Below are 23,824 nucleotides of genomic sequence, written 5' to 3'. Positions count from 1 at the left end.
TGTGCCCTCAGTTTGGAAGAAAAGGAGTTAAGAGAAGAGTTGCTTGATTTAATAGATAAAGACAGATATATCACAATCAATGAGAGAAATAGACTGCAGAAGGTTAATAAAACCCCAAAAGTCAGAAGCTTGATAAAACAAATGAACACAGTAATTAGGACTGTTCATAGAGATCCATGCGATATAACAGAAGTAAACAGAATATATTACTGTGTTGCTAAATTAATAACTGATAAAATTCTACCACAGGAACATAGGGTAGCGAGGGAAGGGGGGGGGGTGAAAGTGAATACCATCATGGATATATCGAATAGAGAAAACTATAAAGCAGCTAAGACAAGAAGTGTCATTGTTAGAAGATTATAGAAGAGGGAACAGATCAACAAAAAATATTAAGAAAGATAGATGTGATAAAAGCAATGCACAGTATTAGAACAGACCAGAATCTATTATGCACTACTGGAGATAAACTAAAAATTTCAAAACAGGTGGAAAGACTCCGAAGATACAAAGATAAATATAAGGGAAAAGCACAAAATAAGCAATTTACTGATGACCAAAAAAGTTTTATAGAGAATTGGGAAATAAGGTAAAAGGAATTGATAGACCGCCGAAAAAAGAGGAAATAGATACATTTTGGAGAAGTATCTATGAAGATCCTGTGGAACATAACAAAGATGCTAAATGGATAGAAGAAGTAAAAAAAAAGAAGTTTAAAGGTACAGGATATGAAATGGGATGAAATAACAGCTAGAGAGATTGAAACAAAGTTGAGAAAAGCCTCTAATTGGAAAACCCCAGGCCCAGATGCAGTACCTAACTTTTGGCTTAAAATATTAACTTCTTTACACAAGGATCTACCCATGAGTAAGAACTATTTATATGCACACCCCGAACAGACACTGCACTGGTTAACAACAGGAAAAACAATGCTCTTTATTAAGAGTGAACCTGCAAGCTACCCTAAAAATTATAGACCAATAACTTGTCTTCCGATGACGTATAAACTATACACGGGGATTGATGCCGACAGAGTTTATAGTCATTTAGGAGAAAACTCAATTATGGCAGTAGAATAAAAGGGCAATAAAAAAAGTCATATGGAACAAAGGATCATTTGTTGTTAAATAAAGTTATAGTGGAGAACTGTAAGAAAGGGAAGAATCTAAGAATATCATGGATTGACTATAAAAAAGCATTTGATAGTATCCCACATTCATGGATAAAAGAGTGCTTAAAAATGTATAAGGTACATCCTACACTGATTCATTACATTACAGTAACCATGAATCAGTGGCAGACTACTTTGCAATTAAGCCATGATAAAGGCTAGATTATTATCCCTGGGATAAAAATCCAAAGGGGAATATTCCAGGGTGACTCCCTGTCACCGTTGCTATTTTGCCTTGCCATTAATCCATTAAGCTGTTTACTTAACAGCTTAGGTCATGGCTATAATTTGGCTTCTAGAAAACATCAAAGTCTCATGACTTCTCATCTTCTATTTGTCAATGATTTAAAATTGTATAGCTCATCAGATGAGGAACTGAAAGCACAGCTGCAGATTGTCAAAACTTTTTTCGGATGATATTGGCATGTCATTGGATCTTGATAAATGTGCAAAAGCAACCTTTAAAAAAGGAAAATTACAGCACCAGGAAAACATCAGTTTGGGACAAGAATGTGATATAAAAGAACTTGAGCAAGAGGGGGTGTATAAATACTTGGGATTTGATGAAGGATCAGCAATAAAACATGAACAAATGCGAATAAAGCTTAGTAAGGAGTACTTTAAAAGACTTAAATTAATTCTGAAAACAGCATTGACACCTATGTATAAGATCCAAGCTATAAATCAATTTGCTCTTCCTGTCCTAACTTATAGTTTTGGAATGATTGACTGGCCCCAAAAAGTGTTGGCTAGATTGGTATTAAAACAAGAAGGATGCTTCATGCTCACCAAATGATTTATAAAAATAAGTGTAGACCAAGATTATATATTCCCTGTTCTGAAGGAGGGATGGGCCCCCCTGAAATTGATTACATGTATAGATCTGCAATTGTGGGACTCCACACATATCTACTGACCTCACAAGATCAAAATCTGGTGAAAGTTTTGAAACATGAGGAGAATAAATCCAAGATGACATCTATGCTTAATTTAGCAGAAGCATATCGACGTCAAGCAGGAATGGAAATCAAACCAGAAGTGGATAAAAACCAGGAATCAACTGAATGTGCTAAAAATCAAAAGAAAGAATCTAAGGTGAAGGACCAGATGAGAAGGCAGGAAATATGGAAAAAACATAAATATAGTCGCAGTATAGAAAACTTCTGAAAGAGCCTCATGTTGATCAAGAACGAACACAGGAATGGTTAAGGAGAGGTGAATTTACATCAAGAAATTAAAGGTTAATATTGGCAGCCCAAGATAGTGGGATATGTACACACTGGTTTACTAAGTCCATTGAACATGTGGGAGAAACAGACATATGTAGGTTTTGTGGAACCGAATTGGAAACAGTCACACACCTTATTGCTGGTTGCTACACTCTAATGGCAGAGGGACTGTATACTGAAAGGCATAATAATGTGGCGAGATTGTTACACTGGAGATTGTGCAAACATTATGGTATTGAAGTGGCTAAAAAACACTGGAAACATCAGCCACAGAGAATCATAGAAAATTATGAAGTTTACATCACATGGGATCACCCAATACCAACAGTCCAAAAGATAGATGCTAGAAAACTGGATATAGTGGTCCAAGAAAAGAAGACAAAAGTAGCATTGATCATTGAAATCGACACATCTAGGTATTATAGTGTCTTGCGTACAGAGAGACACAAAGTCATAAAATACCTTGATCTGCAGGCAGAAACGAGAGCCATGTGGAAGAAAGATACCCAGACAGTTCCAGTAGTAGTAGGAGAAAATGGTCTTATAAAAAAGAATTTACAATCGTATTTAGATATGTTACCAGTTTATGTAACACCATACGAATTGCAGAAGGAGTCATTACTGGGCACATTGTGATTGCTGCAAAGAGCACTTTTGGCTGACATCAAAGAGTGAAACAATATTAATTTCATGAACTTTAATCATACTTTGACTTAGGAATGGGGTCCATTCCCGTCATGGTATTAGAAACCCAAAAGACTTGGAGAAATTAAAACCAGGACTAAGTGATTGTCTAAGACAGTAATCAGTACTTAACACGACTAACTACTGATTACTTTGTGTCTGTAGTATGTCATGTAGGTGGATATAAATTCCTCTGCAAAATATATGAGAAGATAAGCTTAAAAAATGGGTGGATGGGTAGGTTGGTGTAGCCATCAGATTATTACAGTCAGATCCATGCCTACACTCAGCACTTCCCTTGAAAAGGAAAAAAAATAAAATAAAAATGGATGTTCCTTCTACTAGCATATCAACCAGGTGGCCAGATGCATTACAAGCCTCCATCCCTCCCTCCTGCCCCAGCCATAAAGATCATGCCCCAGACAGTTCTTCAGCACATTCCATTTAAAAAAAAAAAAAAGATTTCTTCTTTTGAACTGTAGCAAACTGCTTGCTACATTTGTAGCAAGCAGTTTGCTGCAGTTTATACCCTGTCAGCATGAAGCACTACATCTCTCACGTTTTAGTGTAAAAGAAACATATTTATATATATTTTCTTTTAAATGGTAGAAAGCAGTTGCCGCAGTTTAGATGACACACAGACCATTACAGCTCTCAGGTTTGACTGCAAATGCTAAACCGGCTTTTAAATGCTGGCATTGCATTAAAGTGAAATTTGGATCAGCTAATGGTGCCCACCAACAAATTATGCCTGGGGCAGTTGGCCCTCTTGCCCTGCTACTGGTAGGGAAAAAAGAAAACTAAGGGTTAAGTTAAACTTTTGTTGATGGTGGACTTTTGCATAACTTTGAAGTGGTCCATGGGAAGGAGTTAGAAAGTTGCCACAAAACATTCGTTTTCTTGCTACACATGTTGCAAAGGGGATAAAAAGAATTCTGCTGTGTGGTGACAATAAATATTATTAATGGTATCTACAGAAGTATATAATCAGAGTTTCCATTTTAAGGCCCTGAACACATTAATGCACATTATTATTTTAGTTTAGTATACACATTAACTACCTGAATAGTAAAATTATCTATGATCTCCCTGAATATATCTATCTATATATACACACATATGTGTGTGTGCTCTAATGCCTGAATGCTTATGTGCAGACCAAGTAATTCTCTGCAAAAGCTATGCATCAGTGTTTAATATTGTAGAAATTCTACCACCTAGTGGCTTTTGAATGAATATTCTTATTTCTAAAAGTAAACATAAGCATATTTACTTATAGCTATTCTTACATGCCTATACTTTCTACCTTCATTCAATGCATTTAACTAATAATATTCCTAGTTTGTTTTTATCTCTGAATAGCTAATGTAATATTAACTCTCTTCTTCCTATGATGTTTAGGAATACAATCACAGGCTCTTCAGCTGCTCCAAGGCATCAGATGTTCAACTAAGTATGCTCGAATGAAAGCGGGGGGTTGTCAAACATCCATGCACTGCTGAGCGCACACACGCACACACGCACATGCACACACACACGCACATGCATACACACACACACACACACACACACACACACACACACACACACACACACACACACACACACACACACACACACACGCACAGATGCAGACCTACACACAGGCATGCTTATGTACAACCAAAAAGGTTTGCACTACTTCCACAAAATATAGCAATGTAAGATAACTAAGTCTCATCCAGTTGTCCACTAAAATTATTTAAATGGGCTATAAAGTGAATCAAATGCTGACATTGTTCTTGAAAATACTACACTTCAGCATCTGGACATCAAGCTGACACTTTAAAGAAACAAAATAAACAACTTAATTTACTTCTGCCTAGTGATTTACACTTTATGAATATGTGCGATGAATATGTCATCTTAAGATTCTCACAGGTTTACTGAATTTTGCTGCAATTTACTCTAACAGTTGCTGAGTTTAATGATACATTTCTGTTTAATCTCTGAAAATATGCAGCCAGATTTGTTTAATTAATGCACTTCTCCAGTATGATTCACTGTAAACACTGATAACTATTGTATTGGTGTGGCTAAATTTCCTAAAAAAATGTGTACAGTTTCAGTTAGGTTTATACTTGTAGGTAGGTTTTCTTGCAGTCATATACCTCTTCCAATGGGTCAGTCATAGAGAAAAAAAAAACAGAAAGGAATAAAAAAGTTAATTGTTATAGTAGTATGTTAACTATATTCAACCATCAGAGGATTAGATCTGCACTCTTATTTTCATATTTCACCAAGTTATTTCAGATGAAATTCTTTGTCTCCATCTTAGTTAGGTGAACGACAAATGTCTTGCCCTGAGATTCCATGCCACCATAGATGAAATCACATGATGGGTGGAGGCATGCAGGGTGGGAGAGATTAAGAGACACATTTACTATGATCATGCAAAGCTATATACCATGGTCAGTATACCATGCAAAGGAATGTATAATGACATGGAAATGAGCAGCATTACTAAAATGAGGGTTATAGTAAAAGCATAATGATGGGAAATAATACAACGGCATAACTCCGAAAGTTACAAATGTTGTGCATTGAGACATGAACACTGTAGTTGCTATCTGCATTAAAATCCTGCCTTTCTGACAGATACCATGAAAATATGTTAGGAGCAACCACTACTTTAACAAACAGAGCTCTAGCTAAGGTGTGGTTAAGGGGGCTGCTCTCTAAGGTGCATGTTATTCAGGGTCTAAACTACAGGTGCCAATGGTGTGGGAGTGCAGTATTGATGGTGAATTATGAAGCAGCAGGGATATTTTGGCTTCATTAATGAATGCCAATATTGCATTTGCAGTCACAGCTGATAGTGGGGAAACACTCAGACAGTCATAATATTGGTAACTTTTTCATCTAAAGTGCAGTTTTGAGAAATGCAAAAGGCACCAAAAAGGGCTATGTTTCTGTTAACACAGCATACATAGGAAATAGTTATTACAAGCAGTAGACAAAGAGGTATGCACAACTGTTCACATTGCTTCCATGTCATCCATGCACACCTAATATTCCATGCAGTCTATGACACAGACATAGGAGGCTGTTACTAAGTGGACATAGGGACCAGGCAGAAGCTGTTCACATGTGTTACCCTGATATGCAGGCTCATGGAATGAGTGCAGTACCCATCCCTGTGGACATCCATTTATGAGTAGCTTTGAGAATGCTAACTACAGGTATCTTTAAGCAGTCAACAGGGAACACAGTGGGTGTATGTCAGGCATGTGACTCATGGCTGCTCCAGCAGTTTCTCGATGCCATGCAACAGCATGTGGAGGAGTATATGTGGTTCCAGTGCACCACAGTATAGAGAGGGAATACCATGTGGGCGTTTATGTAACAGTCTATTTCCCTCAGGTGATGGGAGGTATTGGCTGCACCCAAAAGTCTAGCAAATCCCCACCTGGGGAGCTGCAATAACATATATCCACCTAAAGGTTTTCACCTCTGTCAACTAACAGGTGATCTGCAGTGCACAAGGTGTAATCTACAATGCGTCAATGTGCCATCTTGCCATTGCCTATGACTCCCACAGCTGGCCTACGTGTGATATATATTAGCTATTTGTTTTGGTGATTTCCCACAAAGCTATTTTATTTGTGAAGCCAGATATATATTGGAGTAATGGTTAATGCCACCAATTAGAAACTCACAGACTATAGCAAAGAATCCATACAATGCTGCTCTGACACTGACCAAATGTGTGTGTTCAGACTGATCAAGGCCTGTTTTTGATGCATAGATGTCTCTGGTGATGTTCTGCAGTATTATTCCCAGACATGCAGCAAAATACTCACTGTGTGTACAGTATTACACAACATGTTAGTATGTAAACAAATACAAAAGGGTAAGATATTCAGGAAGAGGACACCCTAGAGTCAATGGCAGTGAAGGTGCCTATTGAGGATCCTCTTGAGGAGTCAGCCACAGGGGATGACCATGCAAGGTAGAGATGGGTGCAGTATGCTGTTGGACTTGCTAAGAGGTAGTATCTGTCTCACAGCTATGGGACTTATTAAACATAACATACAGCAGCAACAATGATGCCTGTAGTACTACAAACAGATTATAGTTTAGCATGTATATACTGGACCAGTCACACTGTTCATCAGACACAGGTTACCCAGAAACAAAGTATTGAGGGCAGGGCACAGTATTCATCATATGTAGTGGTGAGTAGAGCTACAATGACTGACAAGGCTATCGGCCAACTGCTTTGTTTTACAGTCCAGGCAGTCCTAAAATAGACAAACTTCATATCTGCCCATATTTTCTGCTCATTACCCTACAGAATGCTCATGCATGTGCTGCTTATGACAAGCATGCTTGTGTCATTCTTAACATTTGGAATGTTCAATCCCATAGTTACCAGCATTTTCTTATCTGCCTGTTGTATGACACCTGGCACTGTGAACATGTTGACCTGCATTATTTGCAATAGTGCCTAGATCCACATAGCCTTTCATTGTTCCTGTCAAACACCATATATCCCCACACAGGCATTCCCACATACTCCTTTTATGACATCTGATGCCTAACACATTACTGAGAGCAGCATCACAAAAAACTCCCTGATGTCATTGATAATATGCTATTGCACCTTTCGTCACACTTTTTCTGATAGGAAAATATTGCATTCTATTTCTAGTCATCATCATGCCCCCTGGCGTCATTGCATATCTAGCAGATGTTAACTCCTGTTGTAGCTACTTGTATGGCTGATAGTCAGACTCAGACATAATAGTACTGCTTTTGCTTACTCATATTCTCTCTTTCACTATCTCCCTTTTATTTAATCTGATGCTTGTTGATTTACTTTTCTTTATTTGTGTTAGTATTTTATGCAGTATCAGTCACAGCTCTACATGTGTTGTAGCAGTGGTCCCTGCTCTGTCATTTTGCTCTGTTTTCTCCTTTCATCTCACTGTCTTTCTTGAGGCTTACCTCACCATTTGGTGACTTATACCAAAATGACTGATTTCCAACAATTGGCTAAGCTTCTGGTGTTATTCAAAGGGGATCCAGTATCTGTCTGCTTGGGATGATATGGTCGACAGACCACGATGCTTTGCCACAGATGGCCTGCACCTGTCGTCCCTAGGATTCCGGATACTGGCTAAGGCTCTTGCTGCCCCTATAGTGCCTTTTTTAGGCAGGGTTCAAGTAACAAATTCACCACCATAACAGGAACAGGCAAGCAAAAACTGAGGGTAATGCTACTCAATGCTAGAAGTCTAAATTTCAAAATGCACTCACTCGAGGCACTCCTTAAAATGGAGAACATCGATATCTGTGCAGTGACTGAGACCTGGTTCAAGGCTCCAGAGAGCACCCCTGCACTACCAGGCTATAACTCATACCACACTTTTCGGCCATCTAACCTGGACCAAAACACCAAAGGTGGAGGTGTGTCCATATTCATTAAGGATATCCACACCTCCAGGCTAGTTGCTCAGCATAATGCATCCGAGGTTATCCAAGTGCAACTAACTCTTGGCAAAACTGCAATCCAAATTGTAGCTTGCTACAGATCCCCCACCGTGCCCCAGGATTCTCACTCCTCTTTTCTTGATGTACTGGAAAATATTGGGGTTCAACCAAACACCCTAATAATGGGCGACTTCAACTACCCCACCATTAACTGGGAAAACTACTCATGTACTAACTCCTTAGTGCAATGCTTTCTGGAATTCATAAACTCCAATGCCCTAGATCAACTTATCCACACCCCGACCAGGGGCAACAATATCCTAGACCTAGTCATTACCAACATGAGTGACCGGTGTTCCACACCTGAAGTCAATTCCTTGTTGGTCCGATCCGACCATAAACTAATCACCCTTGATATCCACATCCCACCCCCACCCCCATTAAGGAAACCACAGTAAGAAATTTCTCCAAAGCCAACTTCATGCTTCTTAAGACAGAAGTAGTGAACTTCATGACACCCATGCAGATGGACAATACAGTTACAACTGCTGAATCCTACACAAATGCGCTCTATAAGTACCTACATGAGTGCATGGATCATGCTATCCCAAACAGAACCAAGACGCTATCCTCCAAAAAAGGAAGCCAATCTGGTGGTCCCCTGCCATAAACATACTGTACAACAGAAGGAAGAAACTGTTGCAAAAGAGAGTAAAATCCCATGAGTGGAGGAGCTCCCTGGTCAGCCTCAGTAAGAAGCTGAGATCCCTTATAAGATCCTCCAAAGCTAGCTACGAAAATAAAATTGCCACTAATTCCAAGGACAACCACAAAGCATTCTATAGCTATGTCAAGAATCTCAATGGCAACACCCAGATCTGCTCTGAGTTACAGCACAAAGGCATGAAAATTACAGAACCAACTGATATTGCCAACATCCTGGCAGATAGGTTCAGTGCTAACTTTACCCCCCCAAAGGGCCCATATCTATACAGGAAGAATGCAAAGTCCCTGTAATCACAACTATGCAGGTGAAAGCTGCACTCTCTAAAGCCAAAAACACAGCATTCATGTGACCGGACAACATCCCAGGCTGCGTTTTACATGAACTTCAGAATGAACTGGCTCCCCACTTAAGCACCATGTTCAATAATAGCCTCGCATCAGGCTTTGCGCCCACTGAATGGTGCACAGCAACAGTTATCCCACTCCACAAAGGGGGAGCCACCACTGATCCCGGAAACTATAGACCTATTAGCCTGATGAGCCTGGTCTGCAAAGCCATGGAACGTATCATCATGGAACTCATAAACAAAGACATTGGTAACCTCCAAACTCTAGATCCCACCCAGTTTGGGTTTGTGAAAGGCAGATCATGCCTCCTGAACCTGATCAACTTCTTTGAGGCAGTCACCAAAGCCGTAGATGAGGGTAAAGTGGTTCACACAGCCTATCTTGACCTTGCCAAGGCTTTCGACACCATCCCCCATTCTAGAATTATAGCTAAACTCAATAAACTAGGCATAAATCCCTACATCACAAGATGGGTTGCCAACTGGCTCACTGACAGAACCCACACTGTAAAAGTTGCAGACTCCAAATCTGACCTCAAACCAGTCACAAGTGGAGTACCACAGGGTTCCATCCTGGGACCGCTCCTGTTTGGTATCTACTTCTCTGAAGTACAGGCTAACACAGAAGGCCTCTGGCTAACGAAGTTTGCAGATGACTGCAAACTAGGAGCCATAGTCAAGTCCCCAAATGATGTGAACATCCTACAGAAGGGCCTCTCTGAGACAGATGCCTGGTGTCAGAGCCATGGCCTCAAGCTCAATGCCAAAAAGTGCAGTGTCATCCTCTTTGGTAAAAACTCTGTACCAATGAACTACCACATAGGCAGCAATCTACTTAACACCGAATGCATGATATGAGACCTTGGGACCCAGGTGGACAGTATTCTCTCCTTTGATAGTCACATCGCCACAGTAGTCAGGAAGTCCTTCTACGTGGCACACCTCATCATAAAAGGGTTCTCATCACTCATTAGACCCATTATAGAGTACAATGCCCCTTTTGGAATGTACCTCACAAGACATCTGCAGCAGCTGTAAAGGCCACAGAAGTACCTCACAAAGAGGATTACTGGACTCAAAGAAATGCCCTATACTGACCAGCTCAAAAAACTCCAGCTTTACTCCATAGCATATCGCCTACTCAGAGGTGATCTCTGCCTAACATATAAAGCTATGTCAAACCCAGAGCTGTTGGACATGCTACACCTAAAGAAATCCCAATCCCTCCAAGCTACACGCTCTAGGGACCTAAACCTTGTCACCACAATAAACAGGACATGCTGGAGGGATAGATTCCTATCCCAGAGACTTCCCATACTCTGAAACAGGCTACCCATCTATGTCAAGCAAAGTTCTTCATTAGCACTCTTCAAGAAAAATCTTGATGAGTGGATGGGAAATAGGAAATACACCCCGGGGATCACGTCTATGTCTCTGCTCATCAGTGGCACAGGAAAATAACTTTATTGGGTGGCATAGGCCAGGGAACATTGTTGGCTAGGCTTGCGTAGGCCCTAGGGTCGATAGCCTAGTACCTACCTATGAACCTATGAACCTATGTGACAGAGGGAGACCAGGAGGTTTCTTTGGTGTCCTACAATAGTACGTCAGCAGCGGTGTTAATACCCTCTGGTGACACTGCCATGTAGATCCCATTAAATTACCTACAGGATTTGGAGGATGTAATGGCAGAGTTTGTGGACAGGTGGTTAGATGGGTCTACTTCAACCCATCAAAATTACATTTAATCGAAGCTCACTTACCCAATGCCAGTTCTTCGAAATTTCAGTTATCTGATAGCATGGATTGCAGAAATCCTTTCATTGTGAAAGGAACCACTTGTTCACCATGGCGAACTTTGCCCTTTCTTCAATGTAATGCGATCTTTGAGTTGGAATATTTAAATTGGGGGGTGGGGGTGAAGTCCCCCACTTTGGTGGGTTTAGGTTTGGTCCATGTAAGTTTTTTCTTGTGGTGGCCAAGTGGTTCCTTTCACAGGGAAAAGATTTTGGCAGTCCATGCTTTAGGATAACTGAAATTTCAAAGAACTGGGATCAGTAAGTGAGCTTCGATTAAATGTCATTTTGATAGATCAAAGTAGACCCAGATGGATACCCACATTGGCTGTCAGGAGAACATCCTTATGTGACTCCCCATAGTTGCACCACTGTTTGGCACTATCTGGTGTGCCAAATGATGCAGAGCTATCTTATCTCTCTACACTCTTTCCATTCCTTGACTTCTCCTTATATTCTTTCCCATTTACCCTTTTTAAAATATAACAAAGGGCACCTGTCTAACAAATCAAATTACATACTTCCTCCCCTTTCTACTCCACACTTTCCTTCACTGTGTCTTTCGGTGTGTGTTCACTGCTTGCCCTTATACCATTATGACTTTCCTGTGCTTCCATTTCTTCCCCATTTCAATATATAAAAAGTTGAATTGACCCTGCTTGGTGCCACATACTGTAGCTCACAGCAATTCTCATATCTTCAAGAGGTTGCACTTGTATATGAGCAGATTCATATGTGTGTTACATTCCGTGGACTGTTCTTCAAAAAATGTGTAACAGTGCTTATGGTACCATCATGCATTTGTTGTCAATGCCATTTAAGAGTCAAACCAATAAATGCCTCCTTATTAGTTAATAATTAGCTTAGACTTGTGTTTTGCGAATCTGCATCATTGCAGTAGTCCTTACATGGCCATTTTCAGCATCTTTTGGAATCAATGGGTTAATGTTTTTATACAGCAGGATACACATTATTCTTGGACCATGATATTCAGTGGCTTAAGTGTAACAATTAAACTGTTAATGGTGCCTCAAGCAGAGGTCATGACTGACACTATCACAGATTATCAATTAATATTTCTTGCAAAGGATAACGACATAGACTTGGTTAGATGTTAAAGCTATTATATGTTCTTCAAACTGATAACTGCTAAAGTAACCTAAGCTATATGAATTATATCCTGTATAGGTTATAACAGCTGTCCAGCATCCAAAGCTTCAAGGTAACTTCCATGTGCCAAAGCCATTAGCCATCTTGAGCTGAGCTGACTAAAAAGATAAGTTTGGATGCCAAGTCCTCTCAGAAAGCTATTATTTCTACAAGGTATGTTTGATTTGCTTAACACAAGATGTCAAAAACCTCCTTCTTGAACAAATTCACTAGCTGCTTGGTGATGGTGAGGCTCTTCTTGTTCTAGTTCCTGTTCCGAAAACATTTCAAGTGAAGGCAGGGTGAAGAATATTCTGAGTTTCAGCTTTAATGGCCTATATATTTTGAACAAAGGAAAGGGGTCACTTCTCAGCCTGCAGGACTTGAATGCAAATAAAAATAAAACCTGGGACACCAGGTAACTCTAGAACTTTTAAGTATTCCAATGCAAATGTTGTACTTTTACCTGACACTAGCAAAATTTCTATTTCACCCAAACCCAGGGAACACTGCCTATGTGGATTTATACACAAAAGATTTACAGTGATGATACAGCTACATAATGGCAACAGTACCTACCTAAAATAAGAGCAGGTGAAACTCAAAAAAAAAAAAAAAAAAAACAAGACACCTTCATGGAATCACAGTGTATATAGGATGTGCAATGTCCAGCAAGGTAAGAACTTTCTCATCAAACTGAATAAACAACACAGAGGACTAGTTTTTATTTAACATTTATTTACTGGGAAAGTCTGACTTGGAACAAAGCCAGTTTACAGTGGAGGCCCAGGGATAAATGCTCCAAACCCATGATTTTGTAACATAGGAGGAAACCAGAGTACCCGGGGAAAACCCACACGTACACAGGGAGGACATGCAGACTCAGCACAGAAGGAAATCCAGCCAAGAATTGAACTGGAAAACCTCTTGCTGTAAGACAACAATGCTACCACTGCACCATCCCGTTAGAATAATTAAGTCTACCAAAGTAAACTGAGGTAAAAGTAGCCTCACAGGCTACGAAAAATGTCAATGCATTGTTCAGTTATATACAAAAACCTCAAAGACAATGCACAACAGTGAGCTGAACTACTTGACCTATCAGGCCTACTAGAACCACTATGAAATCATAGCATATAAACAGGCTTCGTGCCAAGTGAATGGAGGACTGTAGCTGCTATACCTCTACACAATGGTGGGCATTTGTAAGACCAGGGAAACTACTGACCCATAAGCCTGACTAGTCTTATATGTAAGGCTATGAACAGAGTAATCATGGACATGATAAACAAGATATAAGAAACCTTCAGACATTGGAGCCTACACAGTTTGATTTTGTAAAGGGCAGGTCATGTGCACAGAGCCTGGTGGACTTCTTTGAAAAGGTCATCAAAGCAATGGATGAGGGTAAAGTGCCTACCTCAATCTGGCCAAAGCATTCAACAGAATAACCCACTTGGGCATTGTAGACAGGCTTATGAAATTAGCTAGAAATCCCCTACCTTATCTGATGGATAGCCAGCTGACTCACAGATAGGACAAGAGAAGTTATGATAGGTAAGTCTACCATCACAAAAAGACCAGTCAATAGCCCCCCCCCCCCCCCCCTCCAGAGACTCCTTCATTTTTAGTTTCAGTGTACTTTCTGACCCTCAAGCCTGCCTGCAACATCCTCATTTGGACCATTCATTCCCCCAAGGTAAAGGCTCTGCTTCATACTTCATTTACTTCACTTATCCCTGAGGACAGGATCAAGCTATGAGCAGGAGTAGTGTCTTCATCCAAAAGGAAAGCATGAGTTTTCCAAGCCCTAATATCAATGTATTTATACATCAGCTTTCACCAGAGCTTAAAGGACAATTTGCATGCTCCCTCCATGTCAGGATAAGCATGTCCCTGCCTATGGAATCAAGTGCCAAAGTACTCAGGTCACTTGAAATGCAAGGAAATCTTCTTCCCTTTATGCCACCAGTGAGGCTCAGTATTATTTAGACTGAATAAGCATTTGTGTGCCTGGAACATTTAACTGTTTCTTTTTTAAGCTATTTTAATAAACTACTTTCCATTTTTCAGCATTGACTGCGTGTGTATTTTTAAATTTAATTATGTTAGGTGTCATCTGATTTGTAGCTGTAAGAGAATATGGTATTTTCATATACACTGGTTAACTAGCTACAGAAAATGTAACCATTTATACCATAATGTGGGCTTCTGCTCAGTTACTTGTACTGCTATTTCTGAATACTTATATGGAGATGAATGCTGATAGTGCTTTTGTGATCAGGACTGAAGTGATTTGTGTATGGTATACGTTTCAGTAAGTAATTTGCTTCAGTTTTAAAATTAAAGAGTTTTTTATGTCTTGAAATAGAGAATCAACCATTTTATAGGTTCATAAGTTCATAGGTTGATACTAGGCTATTGGCCCTAGGGTATATACAAGCCTAGCCATAACGATTCCCTGGCTATTTCTTCCCACACTATTTACTTCCCTGGACCCTTGTCTAGCAGGGCGACTGACGTGATGCCCGTGAATTTCTTTGCTCCCATCCAATCATCAAGGTTCCTTTTAAAGAGGGCCAAAGAGGCGCTCTGCTTGACATGTATGGGCAGTCAATTCCAGAGTCTAGGGAGTCTCTGGGTCAGGAACCTATCCTTCCAGCATGTTTTCTTTATTGTGATGACAAGATTTAGATCACTGGAGCATGTGGCTCTGAGGGATTGGGATTTCTTTAAGTGTAGCATGTCCAGCAGCTCTGGGTTTGACATGGCCGTGTATGTTAAGCAGTGATCGCCTCGGAGTAGACAGTATGCTTACATTTTTTTTTTCATTTTTTGATACTATACTTAAAGTTGAAGAGGGGGTGCTAAATCAAAGGCTAACACACATGCAGCTCAACTGTCCAGATTTTTGCAGAATGTACAGATTTTTGCCTCATATTTTTGAACTGTTTCTCACAATTGTGAGTTTCTGGCAAATCACTGGCAAATCATTGAGGACTGAAGTCAGAAAATAATGGCAGACATTTGAGTTTCCTTCAGCAAATTCATATTAATGCAAAACCTATTAGTCTATCTATTTTCTAAGTTTGCAAGAGGAATATTTAAAAAGTGTCCCTATTTTTGGGTCCCCCCCATTATCTACGGCTTTGTCCAGATTTCTTGCTTTAAGAGGTTGAGGGGTATGATAGCACAGGGTACCAGAATAGGTAGCTACAAGCATACCGTGTTTTGGGTTCATGCCTTCAGGTTGTTATTAAGGAAGATTAATGCAAAATGAGCTCAAAAGTCTAATTCACTGTTTATTGCCTTTATACATGGGCAATCAAATGCTATTGATAAGAGTAAACTGGTAGCTCTTAGAGGCTACACACACTGCTTTTACTGTACCAGCTGCTGGAACTGCTGATAATGAATGTTTTAATACTTGAGAAAATAGAATAAAACTACTGCTATAGTACATAGACACAAACAGTTAGGACTTGATGTCAAAATATATACAGTAAAGTTTTTTTATGCATTCAGCAGTTTTCCTAGAAGTAAAGAGAATCAAATAATACTTAAAAAATACTGTTGATTTCATTGCAGGCAATGAAATACTGCTGTGCTCAAGAAATTTGAATAATTTAATATTTTGTGATTATTTTAGTGCCACTGGGCAATGATCATTGCAAAATACCAATATTTCTTATAACAAATGCATAATGTCAATCATTCCTCAAAATCCATTGTATTATAAAAGCTCATGCTAACACAACATGTGAAGTGTTCCATTACACCATGCTTTCCATCCTACCCCATCCCCATCAATGGCTGCAAAACAGACATTACTTTGACTATGGAGAAGCACTCTAATAAAATTAGCTACTAGCATTTACAAGAACACTTATTTAAATGAAATATTAATTAACCAACTAACATACTTTAATGCTATTTCTCTTTTTTACAAATCTATGACTGATACAGCTTGCCAAATAGAAGTGTTGAGGTTATAGGACTGAAAACTACTATTAGTTAAATCTGATGTCTTCATTAATCACCATTGCCATAGATTGCACAGAACCATTGCCATAGGCTGTACAGGAAAGGGAACTGAATGCAGCATCACAAAAAAAAAAAAAAAAAAACTTTGCAAAAATCTCCTTGTGGTCTGACTGAGCGTGCTTCTCAGGTGATAAGTATATTTTTTGGCACTTTTTAACTGCTCAAAGGTGAATAAAACAATAATTGAATTCAGTTCAGAATACAGTTTGAATAAATTGCATTTATTTAAACTGTATTTGCTTTAATATTGCTACATACTCAAGTGTGCTAGCTTGCACTACACTTGAATTGTTTTTAGTGCTGTTTTAGCTGCTTTTCAGTAAAACAAATTCTAAGCTTATTTCCTGCCTTTCATGTAACTAGTCTAGTCCAGATACAGATTTGCTGTATACAGGACTGTTTGTAAGCTTCTGAGCCCCCCAAGCCTTTTTGTGTTAGAGGGATGCCTTCTAGGTTATCAGGGGGAGTGGTAAGCACTATGTAGCCTATCTACCACAAGAAGAGTGGTTTCTGGCATAGAAATTGTATTTTATTGGCCGTTTGGAAATTTTTTTTCCATCTCTTTCAACTTTCTGGTTTAAAAGCCCATGTTTGTACTTGTTTCCCACTTTTCCTGTAACTAGTCTAGTCCCGATACTGATTCGCTGTATCCAGCACTGTTTGTAAGCTTTTGAGCCCACCAAGCCTTTCTGTGTTGGAGGGACGCCTTCTAGCTTATCAGGGGGAGTGGTAAGCACTAGGTAGCCTATCTACCACAAGAGGAGTGGTTTCTGGCCCAGAAATTGTATTTTATTGGCCATTTGGGCAGTTTTTCCATCTCTTTTAACGTTCTTGTTTAAAAGCCCACATTTGCACTTGTTTTCTGTTTTTCCTGTAATTAATCTAGTCCGAATACAGATTTGCTATATCCAGGACTGTTTGTAAGCTTCTGAGCCCCCAAGCCTTTCATTATTGGAGGGAAGCCTTCTAGCTTATCAGTGGGAGTGGAAAGCACTAGGTAGTCTATCTACCACAAGAGGAGTGATTTCTGGCCCAGAAATTGCAGTTTATTGGCCATTTGGGCAGTTTTTCCACCTCTTTCAACTTTATGGTTTAAAAGTCCACGTTTGCACTTGTTTCCTGCTTTTCCTGTAACTAGTCTAGTCCAGATACAGATTTACTGTATCCAAGACTCTTTGTAAACTTCTGAGCCCACCAAGCCTTTCTGTGTTGGAGGGAAGCCTTCTAGCTTATCAGGGGGAGTGGTAAGCAGTGCACTAGGTAGCCTACCTACCACAAGAGGAGTGGTTTCTGGCCCAGAAATTGTATTTTATTGTCCGTTTGGGCAGTTCTTTCCATCTCTTTTAACTTTCTTGTTTAAAAGCCCACATTTGCACTTGTTTCCCACCTTTCCTGTAACTAGTCTAGTCCAGATACAGATTTGCTGTACCCAGGACTGTTTGTCATCTTCTAAGCCCCCCAAGCCTTTCTGTGTTGGAGGAAAGCCTTCTACCTTGCCAGTGGGAGTGGTAAGAACTAGGTAGCCTATCAACCCCAAGAGGAGTGGGTTCTGGCCCAGAAATTGTAGTTTATTGGCTGTTTGGACAGTTTTTTCATCTCTTTCAACTTTCTGGTTTAAAAGCCCGCATTTGCAGTTATTTCCCACCTTTCCTGCAACTAGCCTAGTCCAGATATAGATTTGCTGTATTCAGGACTGCTTGTAAGCTTCTGAGCAGTGCCAAAGTCTGCCCTTTAATTTTTCCTTAGATCTGCTCCTTCACCCCTCTTCGGCACTTTTCCTAGCTTATTAGTCTAGCACTTTACCCAGACTTCTTCTAGCAATTATTGTAGCCCACAAAAGTGCTACCAGCACTAACTGTTCTACAAGGAAAAAGCTCTAGTACTTATTATTAATGCCCAGCCATCCAGGCATGTCTAAAGGTCAGTTCCCTGTGCTTTCTCCTATTAACCTGGTGAACTTGGGCATCCTGAGGCAATGTAGCAACTGCCTCATGTACAGCGACAACCATCTCCTCTTACCTCCCAACACTCAGACTTGCGAGGGATGCACTTATATATCCAAATTGGAAGCCACGCACTCTCCAGCCAAGACCGGAATTGCTGGTCAAGAGGAGAAGGCTAACACTTGCACCACACAACATGGAACACATTGAACTCCAGAACACACACCGGCACTGCCTTCACATAAAAACATAAACCACCACCCACCTCCATGGAGGCTCTCAATAAAAATCTACCCAGACATCAGAGACCTCCAAGGCACAAACGCACTCAACCACCACAAAACAACACTAATCATGAGACACATACCTCTACTAAACAGTGTGTCACTCAACCAAAGCTCCTAAGGCAAAACAGTATGCCCAACACATTAGTCATAGGTGACTCAATAGTGAGGCACACTGATGTCCCACTCACTAGTTTGAATAAGGAGAAAGTAGCAGTCAGCTGCCTGTCAGGTGCCAGGATCTGCCACATAATGCATGCACTCAGGTCCCTCAACAACAGGTACAAATATGACTCTGTCTTTGTACATGTAGGTGTGAATAACCTGAGATGTACCTCCCTAGACTACATGAAAAGAGACCTGGAGGAGCTCTTGGATTATGTAGCCCAGGAAGGTATGAACCTAGGTAAGCTAACAAGCCACTCAATATACCATTAAGAAACTGGTTTGTTGGTTCCACTTTTTAATAATAAAATAAAAATAAAATCAGTAATACAACGACAAATTCTCTCCGTACTAAGCGCTTTCACCCACCATCATATAGGGCATCTTCAGAGTACAAGTTCTTTACAATGAAAGCCATCCTTAATATACTTGGAATTAAATAAATAAATTAATTAATTATGTAATTGTTTAAATTGTATAATTGCATAATTAGTATTAAAGAAACACTAAAATACATCTAAGCCCCAAAACTGTTGTCCAATGCTGTGAACATTAAATAAAACATAACTGTTGTTTTTCAAATAATTATTTGATGAACACTAAATGGATAGAAAAGGTTGACCAAAATTAATAATGTTTAACAATGTTTAACAGATAAAAACATAAAAAAGCAGTCACAAAAGGCAAACATGTAAAAATGTTAATCTCACAAAGTATAGATCTCACAGAATTTAGATATAATATACACGTACTTAAAATGTAAATTTGATATACATATACTTAAAATATAAATTAGATAGTGTGTGGTACTACCACAATCCATCTACATTAGTGCTTTCTTAATATATTTAATTTATTTATTGTGTAATTAGAATAAATAAATAAATAAATAATCAAATCTTCAATAGTAAACTTTTCCAATACTGAATAATTATTCTAAAAAAGTGTTAAATTATAAATATAATAATAATAATAATATATTATGTTATTGTATTATTATATTGTGTAAAAATATATATCAAAATATTAAAATATTAAAGATTAAAAATATTCAATATTTGTAATATTTAAAAATTTGTTAAAATCATACTTAAATGAAATATGATTTTAATTTAAGTACACTAGAAATAGAAACAAAGTCATTGATGCCTGGCAACGTACAGACATTAAGCCTAAGTTGCCAAAGGCATTCCTTAGCTTCCAGAATAACTTTTTCGTCACCTCCCTTCTGCACATTATGTGGCATTCTGTCAATAATAAAGAATAGGAATCTCTTAAAATTTGAACATTTGACACTATGGTTGTATAAGGCACTGGTATTTTTGTGTGTTTTAATATCTCTGACGTGTTCTCCTATACATACTCTGAGCTTTCTAATTGTTTTGCCAACATAGAATGCTTGGCATGTGGAGCAAGTAGCTATGTATACAACCATAGTTGAATTACAATTACAGTGGCCTGGACATCTGATTGTTTTGCCAAAGTTCGTTATAGCAACATATGTGCCATCATTAATGTATTTACAAACCTGGCATGCTCCACATTTACTCATTCTTGACCTTTTGAAATTGTCTATGTTGGTACTAGTTTCAAAAATATCTTTAAGGTTTCTACCTCTACTATAGGTGATCTTAGGATATGTGCCCACCACTTCTGATAATTCTCCATTATTACTAATAACACTGTTCCAAATTTCATGAATAATGCTCGCAATTTCAGGAGATGATATACTAAGGAGATGATATACTAATTGTTTGGAAGGGTAGTAAGGATGAATTTGTTGAATTTGTAGAATATTTAGGTAAGACATCCAGTTTTCTTAAATTCACTAATCAAATTTATAATAATGATTGTGCATTTTTGGATATAGTCTTCTCATTCCAGAACAACAATATACAATCTAATATATTTAGGAAAAATACTTTCTCAAATTCCTTTTTACACTTTGACAGCTGTCACCCGTATTACCAAAAGAAAAATTTAGTTAAGGGTCAGATGGTGAGGCTGTCTAGAATTATTAGTAATGACGAAGTATTTAATTTAGAGATGGAAAAACTATCTAATATGTTTTTAGACAGGGGTTATCCAAATGATTTAGTATTCAATATTAAGAAAGAGATTAATGTTAAAAGGTATTCATTGTACAGACCTATTATTACATTTGGTGTCAGTAACACAATGGAAGACAAAAAAGCTAAGTCTAGACAGGACACTTTTATATTACCATATAATGAAACATCTCCTGAAATTGCGAGCATTATTCAAGAAATTTGGAACAGTGTTATTAGTAATAATGGAGAATTATCAGAAGTGGTGGGCACATATCCTAAGATCACCTATAGTAGAGGTAGAAACCTTAAAGATATTTTTGAAACTAGTACCAACATAGACAATTTCAAAAGGTCAAGAATGAGTAAATGTGGAGCATGCCAGGTTTGTAAATACATTAATGATGGCCCATATGTTGCTATAATGAACTTTGGCAAAACAATCAGATGTCCAGGCCACTGTAATTGTAATTCAACTATAGTTGTATACGTAGCTACTTGCTCCACATACCAAGCATTCTATGTTGGCAAAACAATTAGACAGCTCAGAGTACGTATAGGAGAACACATCAGAGATATTAAAACACACAAAAACACCAGTGCCTTATATAACCATAGTGTCAAATGTTCAAATTTTAAGAGATTCCTATTCTTTATTATTGACAGAACGCCACATAATGTGCAGAAGGGAGGTGACGAAAAAGTTATTCTGGAAGCTAAGGAATGCCTTTGGCAACTTAGGCTTAATGCCTGTATGTTGCCAGGCATCAATGACTTTGTTTCTATTTCTAGTGTACTTAAATTAAAATCATATTTCATTTAAGTATGATTTTAACAATTTTTTAAATTTTACAAATATTGAATATTTTTAATCTTTAATATTTTAATATGTTGATATATATTTTTACACAATATAATAAATACAATAACATAATATATTATTATTATTATTATATTTATAATTTAACACTTTTTAGAATAATTATTCAGTATTGGAAAAGTTTACTATTGAAGATTTGATATTTATTTATTTATTTATTTATTTATTTATTCTAATTACACAATAAATAAATTAAATATATTAAGAAAGCACTAATGTAGATGGATTGTGGTAGTACCACACACTATCTAATTTATATTTTAAGTATATGTATATCAAATTTACATTTTAAGTACGTGTATATTATATCTAAATTCTTTGAGATCTATACTTTGTGAGATTAACATTTTTACATTTTTGCCTTTTGTGACTGCTGTTTTACGTTTTTATCTGTTAAACATTGTTAATTTTGGTTAACCTTTTCTATCCATTTAGTGTTCATCAAATAATTATTTGAAAAACAGCAGTTATGTTTTATTTAATGTTCACAGCATTGGACAACAGTTTTGGGGCTTAGATGTATTTTAGTGTTTCTTTAATACTAATTATGCAATTATACAATTTAAACAATTACATAATTAATGAATTTATTTATTTAATTCCAAGTATATTAAGGATGGCTTTCATTGTAAAGAACTTGTACTCTGAAGATGCCCTATATGATGGTGGGTGAAAGCGCTTAGTACGGTGAGAATTTGTCATTGTATTACTGATTTTATTTTTATTTTATTATTAAAAAGTGGAACCAACAAACCAGTTTCTTAACGGTATATTGAGTGGCTTGTTAGCTTACCAGTCGTTCAACCACATATTTGATTTCATGTTTTTAGGTATGAACCTAGCCCTGAGCAGCATCCTACCATTACCCAGAATGATACCACAGTACAAGCAGAAAATGATTGATTTCAACAACTGGCTAAGTTTCTGGTGTCATTCTAAGGGGATCCAGTATCTGTCTGCTTGGGATGACATGATAGATAGACCACGATGTTTTGCCAGAGATGGCCTGCATCTGTCATCCCTGGCCTTCCAGGTACTGGCCAAGGTTGTTGCCACCCCTATAGTGCCTTTTTTAGGAGGTGTTCCAAAGACCAAATTACCACCATAACAGCTACCAACCAATGCAATTTGAGGGTCATGCTCCTCAACGCTAAAAGTCTAAATCTCAAAATGCACTGACTATAAGCACTCCTTAAAATGGAGAACATTGATGTTTGTGCTGTAACAGAGACCTGGTTCAAGGCAGTAGAAGGCACCCTTGCACTACCAGGCTATATAACTCATTCCACACCTTTCAGCCCCAGAACTTGGACCAAAGCTCCAAATGTAGTGGTGTTTCCATATTCATAAAGGATGCACACGCCTCCAGACTGGTAGCCCAACTTAGTGCATCAGAGATACTTCAGGTGCAGCTAACACTGGGTAAGACAGCAATTCAGGTCATAGCCTTCTATAGGTCCCCAACTATGTCCCAAGACTCACACTCCACATTCCTAAGCACCCTAGAGAATATTAGTGTCCAAGCTAACACTCTCATAATGGGCAACTTCAACTACCCCTCCATTAATTGGAAAAACTACTCATACACCAATACACTTGCCAAATGTTTCCTGGAATTCATTAATTCCAATGCCCTGGACCAGCTAGTTCGTACCCCCACTAGAGGTAGCAACTCTTCACATCAAAGTTTATTTATTTTATTTGACATTTGTTAGAAAAATATATATTCACATATGTGCTGCCTAGAAAAAATATATTTACATACATGCTGCCTAGAAAAATATATTTACATATATACTGCTTAAGAAAATGTGTATTCAAACATTCAAACATATATAAGTTGTGTGGTCAGATATATAGAGAAATGTGTGCTTTAGACAGGG

The sequence above is a fragment of the Protopterus annectens genome, chromosome 7.part0 (genome assembly GCF_019279795.1).
Source record: "Protopterus annectens isolate FY-2018-M chromosome 7.part0, PAN1.0, whole genome shotgun sequence".
NCBI classification, from domain to species: Eukaryota; Metazoa; Chordata; order Ceratodontiformes; family Protopteridae; genus Protopterus; species Protopterus annectens.
Note: the sequence above shows the minus strand (reverse complement) of the source record.